At 44.6% G+C, this 7,207-nt stretch overlaps 1 long non-coding RNA gene across 1 annotated transcript in view; it reads right to left on the bottom strand.

Moving 5' to 3' along the window:
- LOC134481633 (uncharacterized) overlaps positions 1-7,207 on the bottom strand; it is a 49,549-nt gene that overhangs the window by 2,993 nt on the left and 39,349 nt on the right. Inside the window, exons 3-5 of the long non-coding RNA XR_015636375.1 lie at positions 1,804-3,684; positions 1,026-1,108; positions 637-694 (exon numbers count right to left, since the gene is read on the bottom strand). This is a non-coding gene — a long non-coding RNA (uncharacterized LOC134481633). The remainder of the gene's footprint in view (positions 1-636; positions 695-1,025; positions 1,109-1,803; positions 3,685-7,207) is intronic.

Genomic DNA, 7,207 nt, shown 5'->3' with positions numbered 1-7,207 from the left:
CTTTATCAAAGGTGGAATATAAGCTTCCACTGTGACTGCCCAGCAGTGAGTGAGCTCCTCCCAGCAGTGAGCTCCTCCCAGCAGTGAGCTCCTCCCAGCAGTGAGCTCCTCCCAGCAGTGAGCTCCTCCCAGCAGTGAGCTCCTCCCAGCAGTGAGCTCCTCCCAGCAGTGAGCTCCTCCCAGCAGTGAGCTCCTCCCAGCAGTGAGCTCCTCCCAGCAGTGAGCTCCTCCCAGCAGTGAGCTCCTCCCAGCAGTGAGCTCCTCCCAGCAGTGAGCTCCTCCCAGCAGTGAGCTCCTTGGTTCCTCCCTGTGCTAACATGCAAGTGTGTTTGCTTGTAGAAGACCTGCAAGCAAAGGGCTCAGGAGACCCTGGTTGGATGTATAGAGATCCACAAATGTCTGCATGCTTCTGTGTGGCTCAGGCTCTGAGGGCAAACACCAGCTATCTTATTTGAGGATTCAATGAAATTAGAGAAAATGTGTAGGAGAAGAGTCTTGGAGGCTATCTGGCTTGCAGCCATTCGCTGGGTTAATAAAGTAGGCAATACCCATCCACAGAGATCTGTTTATGTTCCAGAATGAAGGACTTTCTCTTTCTGGGACAGAGGGAAATAAGGGTCCACTCTCCAAGGATACCTCTGCAAATGTGAAGTCTTCTTAGCCCAGAACTTCTCTCCTAGTTACGAACTGTTTCCTGTAGACGGAAGAAACCAATGCTAGGATAATCCACGAGCAGTTTTCTCTGATTCAGACACCTGGTACCTAACAGAAAATCTCAAAGAAGGCAGCAAAGGAGGGAGGGAGGGAGAGGGAGAGGTAGGGAGGGAGGGAGGGAGAGGGGGAAGAAGGGAGAGAGAGGGAGGGAGGGAGGGAGGTGAGGAACGGAGAGTGAAAGAGAGGGAGGAAGGGAATGTAGGGGGAGGGAGGGAAGGGGAAATACTGAATATGTCTGCATTAGGAATTCTTTTTACCCCCAGGAAGTGAGGAGTGCCCTTAGACACACATTGCTCTGCTTGTGTACATACACTACATGGTTCCAGACCAAGCTCAGCCATTTTCGGTGAAATGTTCAGTCCAAAGTCAACAAGTAAGCCAAACAAAATTCAATCTGTGAGGGAAAAAATTAAAAATGGCACCAGAGATTTTAAAAGTATCTTTTAGAGCATTTGTGACGTGCCCACCATAATGAATGTCCTGTCACTTACCTCCAATCAAAATGAAAAAGATTATCTTGCTCGAGGCAAGTGATCTGAGGGACACTACTTAACATAAATAACAAAAGATATCCTCTCTGATATAAAAACAAATAATTTCATGAAGAAAATCTCTTAAACTGTTCGATACAGGAAAAGAATCATTTGGCCTAAGATTTCCTCAGGAGCAGCACAAATTATACCCAATTTTCACTTCAACAGCAGAAATCACCAAGCGTTAGTCTCAGGATTCCAGATGCATTAAATTTACTGGTTTAACGGTATTTGGGACCTTCAAACTTAGGTCAATCAAATAATCAACTTTTCAAAGTAACTCTGGACATTGAAGCTGAGACACGGTCTAGTCAGTTGGGACACACGGTGACCATGGGAAATCCCCACAGTGTTTGGTAAGTGGAGATCTAGTTTCTGTGGTCAAGACATTTAAAAGCAATTTGTTCCCCGCCCCGCCCCACCCCCGGCAACTTTATGGTGATTCACCCAACAAAACCTCTCTCACAGGGAGAAGCTCATGTCAGTCACATTATACACTTAAGAGAAGTGGCACCAAGACCTAAGTATTATTTTCCTAAGCTAAGGCTATACATACCTCATGGAATTCACTGTAACCGATATCTGTGTCCACATCGGCCCCAGATCAAAGAGTGCGCCAACATTAATCCCTCCGGTCTGCTGCCCACAGCCGTTGCAGAGCCCATTGTATGTCTTCTATCACATAAAGTCTCATTGCCAGTAGGTACTCTGACTGCAGCTGCTGCCCAGGTTTTGGGGGACTTTTGCCCTGACGGATCAATGTCAGCTGATGGCACGCTGCAGTTCTATAGAGTTTTTTTTTCTTTTTAAATATTGTTATCCAGTAGCCTAAGGGAGATGCTCGCTGACTTTGATAGAGGGAATGGTACACCAGGGTCTTCACATGCCGCACATCAAATTCTGTTGTCTACTATATCAGGAACATGTTCAAAGCCGGCTGACTGCTGTTCTTTTATTAGCCCTTCAGCCTTTCAGAGAATCCTCTGATTACTAGGGCTGTCACGTGACAGGGGGAAAGCTCATCTGTGTGACCCCAGAAGGCAGAACCAAACCAGCAGATGGAATTCTCATGAAGTCAACATTTAGCTTGCTTTTAAATATCTTTTTATTGCATTTCTTTATTTAGGGGCTGGGACGTGCCGTAGTGTGCTTGTGGAGGTCAGACAACATTGTAGTTTTCGGTTCTCTTTTACTGTGTTGTGTGTCTGGAATCAAACTTAGGTCAGCAAAGACCTTTACCCACAGAGCCATACTGCCTGCTTTGACAGATACATGTAAATCAAAAATGAAGGAGACTCTCTTACCTAGTAGATCTTTGCAGGTGCACTGGTGAGAATTGGTAATGAGTTTCTTACGGACAAAAATGTGAAAGGCAGCAGTAAAGCCTCAGTACAGCTAGATACCCAATTATCTCAAATTCTGGAACTTGGGGACACATCGTAGGACACCTCAGGTTAAGGACAAGGTGGTAGATTACTGTCCTTCAGATCCTGAAAGGGAGTCTCTCAGCCCTCGGCTTTCACTCCATAGTGTTGCTAGACATCCGCCTCAGGAAGTTGAAGAACAGCTCAGGCATGGGCTACAGCTGCTGCGTGGCTAATGGCAGAGAAGCTCCGGAATGCACGTTCTCTCTGGCTCTGCTCAAGGCCAGCACACTTGCCTGGTCTGAACAAAATTCCAGTCAAACTGCCGGCTTGGCTCTATGCTGGCAGTGCCTCTGGGGGGTCTTGTGAGACTTCCAAGGGAGACAGGGGGATGTTTTCAAACAGGTGTAAGTGCAACACAGAACCAACTTCCCCATGTCTCTGAGCTCTGCCGGAAGCTGGCAGCTGTGTTCACGAAGCCCACGTTTCCATGTTCTCTCCAAGTGAGGCTTAGAAACCTCTCTCACACAGTTTCTGAGAATGGGCTCTGTGGAAATGCTGTGAGAGTCAGGATGAAGGCTCTAAGATCAAAGAACTTAAAGAAGTATTGCATACTTATGCCTTTCTAGAAGGTTCACAAAGCACATGATTGTGTTGAATACTCTCACAAGTTTTATGGCGTAGAAACTTTGGGAGCTCAGCTTGAAACTATAAAGTTTTCCTTCCCCTCACAGGGAGCTCATTAACATGCACAAAACACACACTGGAAAATTATGCTATTTTAGTAGCAACCCCTCACTTTCACATGGGAAGAAACTTAGGTCCGGAGAGAGGAGAGATAAAGTAACTTTGTCTCAGGCTGAACATGCTGGGCAATTAGGAGTGGAGCTTGTGTTTCTTGGCTTCTAACCTGATGTTCTGTTGTTCCTTCGAAGGGTTGTCAGGACTAGATGCTTGCCTTTTATATATATATCACCTCATCATCCCAAGGTCAGGTCGCTCATCCCTAGACTGATCAGCTCTGGCCATAGGACAGAGGTTGGCAGAAGTCTTGGAATAAGTGCTTGCCTCTGCTGTAAGGAGATGGGCCAGAAATTTGTGGTTAGGTTGTAGAAAACCAAAAATGCACCAGATGGAGAAAAGATGTTTCCACAAATCTGGAGATAGCCCAGCCAGAAAGTTATCTTCCACACACGTTTCATGACTGATTCCTAATACCCACACTTCCTCATTTTCACACACAGCTCCTAAGGAGCTCAGTTCAACGTGATCCAATTATCCCAAACAAAATTCAAGTCCACTCACTCCAACTTAGGAGAAACAATTCAAGGTGGCATCTTGTCAGTATTCCAGAAGTCGGCTGACTCTACTAAGTTCAGCAACTCAAGATTCCTTCTCCAGATGGCTTAGCTCTACCTCCATCTGGTACAACTTTAAAGGCATAGACCTCACGCTTCCTGGACCACATGCTAGTTAGACCTCATGTCACTTCCCTTTCTAATGCTGTCCCATATACAGCAGTGAGGAGCGAGGTGAAAGCATTCATTAAAGAATTAGAAATCAGATACGACAGATCAGAGGCTTTCTAGATGGAGCAGGATGCCCATTCAGTGGGTGACTGGCAGTTCACCAAGGCCATAGTTGGTTAGTATCAACTCCCAAGGAGCACCTCTCTAAGTGTCTGAGTCTCTTAGGACCAGAGATGAATGAGGCACTGTAGACTCCTCTTGGACCACACTAATTTATTTAGTGTGCCTGTTGATGGCTGAGTACCAGGAGGCAGAGAAACACTGTCAATTTCTAGTTTTCGATTCGTAGAACACTTTTCACACATCTACGAACACAGTGTGCATCTGAAGCTGCTACCTGATGCCACTGTTGAAGACACACTGTGTGGATTAGCAGTATGAAACATTTGCAATTCTACCCAGGACCCAACTACAACCTCAAACCATTTCAGAGTCTGGTAATTGTGCTTAAGTCATCTGTCCTGGAGCAGAAATGAAACACAGTAGGCTGAACTGGGGCAGCTAGAAGTTTTCCTCAGAAGTGAATTTGTTCTGGATGAGAACTGCTCAATAAAACTTCCTGCGATGCTTAAGAAAAATCAAAGAATTCCTCATTTTGTACTACTCAATATGGTTGGCACTAGGCATACCTTGCTACTGAGTATGTAACATGTCCAGTGCCAATGAAGGACTGGATTCTAGTTTAATTTAATTTAAATTTATGAAGCCACATGTGGCTAATGACTGCCATATTGGACAGCACAGATCTAGTGAATTTAAGCCAAGGTCAAGGTCTAATCATGACTGAACATGGGAGCACTTCGCAGGAAGTGCTCTGTTGGGTAAGAGGAGAAGACCTGAGTCAGAGGTCCCTGGCTTACCCCTACATGTGTCTACATTCCCACTGCAAACTAGAGTTTGCTCTTATCTTCAGCATCAGAATCTAAGGCTTTGGGCAAACGTTTGAGAAATTTTGCAGCTCAGAGTCCATCAGTGATATCCTGATCGTAGACAGTTTTGACTTTTCCTCACATAAATTTCTCAGTTGCTACTGAGTCCACTTTAAGGTGACATCACCTTTAATGGACACTTTCTGCTCTTTTACAGTAGGCCAAGGGTGACTACGAGAAACACTCAGCGAGAGTCGACATGCAGAATTTGCTCTCAAATTCTCTATTTTATACCCCTGAGGAGTACATCTGATCTTTAGAGAGAAATTGAGGAATTATTGCAAGTCTCTGTTACACCAGAACTGGAAAATGAACCCTACTTTCAGCCATGGCAAACAAATATAGTTTTCCCAAAATGTCTGTTTTCGGGTTTGTTTGTTCAACCATGGTCAGTTAGAGTGCTAGATGTAAGGTGAACGCTTGAACAACTGTGTGGATACTGGGGAGACTGGATGGATTGTGACCACAGACATCAACTGTGTTAGGACCCAGAGCTGAATTCCCACTGTCCATTGTGAGCCGGTGAGGGGTACCATCCTTTGAGTTCACACATGAAAGTGTGGCTTTTCTTTTCATGCCTAGTTAAATCTTCAGCAAGATGCATAGACAAGAATCTATTTCCTTTGTTATACGGTCGGGTTCTGGTTTAGGTTTTGTTGCATCTCCCAACCAAAACATTACCAATTAATGTTGCTCCAATGAGCAGCTTACTGAGAGATTTGACTTGGCCCGCTGGTGGGCGCTCACCGTGATCTCCCTCTGTGCTCTGACTAGCCTAATTTTCTGCTCTGGCTTCTCTCAGTCAATTACTTCTAACTTCACTTCCAAAGAAAGAGAATTCCCTCCCCCTGACTACATTTGTATTCCCGTTCCTTTACTTTTTTGTCCATTTGTTTCTCATTTTAATTAGTAATTCCTTCACAGAAGCCCAGAAGGACTGAAATAGTAAGCATTTCAACAGCAGCCCAACACATTGAACAGTTGGTCCAACTGGAAAATGAGGGGAAGGAGCAGGCACCACAAAGTGTGAACAGGGCTGTCTCTGCTACTGAGAACGGCCTGACAAAAGAATGAGAGCAGATGGAACAAAAACACTTAAATCCCACCAACCATTAGGACAGCCTGTACCAATTAGAATGCAAATTCATGAAGGTCATTCTCAGGGCAGTGTCTGTATCCAGAGCACATCAGTCAGAAGGATGGTTGGATACAAGGAGGACTGAGGATAATTGGACAGGTTAGCCTAGCATCAGAAAAATACACTAACTGGAGAGGTATTCCCATGTATGCTCATGCGTACATATATGCACACATGTAAGTATGGATAGACATACATTGTACACACGTATATGCAATGAAGAGAAGGAGATGTGTACCATAAGCACAAGAAAACCTCAAAAGTCAGTGGGTCTAATCTGTAACGTGTGCTTCCCCCGACTGTCCTCCTGATACTGAAAAGAGCTCTGGGAATGTCTTCCTTAGTATTTATTTCCTAGTAAGGTAGCTCACAAAAGAAAATCCTTTGAATAGAATTTGATTGGGGTAAAATATGCACAGGGAACGTTCTAGAAATACACATACTGACGAACTCTCAAGCCATAAACTCGCCCAGAAGTACCCTTATCCCCATTCTTGTGACGACCACCTCGAAGTCAGTAGTTCACTGGCTTAGGCCACTTGCCTAGTTGTGTGTGTCTGTGACCATGAGATAAAGTGGAGTCCTGCTGGCTGGGAACTTTGTGTTTGGATCTTTTATTCATGTACACCTGGCATATAGCTGCAAGCATTTTATGAGGCCGGATTATCTGCTGAAGACAAACATAAATCTTCCTCGTGTTTCTCCCAAGGTACAATTCGGACCTAAATGCATGAACATGGCCACTAAAATGAATTCCTAATCACATTCTCCATCACAACCCTGGATTGGAAACATTACTGTGTAGGTCACCATAGAATTGGAAAATAAATTGTGGCGCATGCACAGTCCAATGATAAAGACGTTACTTCTTGCAATAATAAGGATGAATCTCGTGGTCATAAAGCAATTTAGTAGTTTAAAATACACCTTGAAGGGAAGCTGGAAAGTTTAATATTTCTAACCCTTAAAAGTTACCCATGTTTAAGTACCCAGCCCTAGT

Source organism: Rattus norvegicus, chromosome 13 (genome assembly GCF_021556685.1).
Source record: "Rattus norvegicus strain SHRSP/BbbUtx chromosome 13, alternate assembly SHRSP_T2T, whole genome shotgun sequence".
Classification (NCBI taxonomy): domain Eukaryota; kingdom Metazoa; phylum Chordata; class Mammalia; order Rodentia; family Muridae; genus Rattus; species Rattus norvegicus.
Note: the sequence above shows the minus strand (reverse complement) of the source record. Positions and strands in the feature narration are given on the sequence as shown.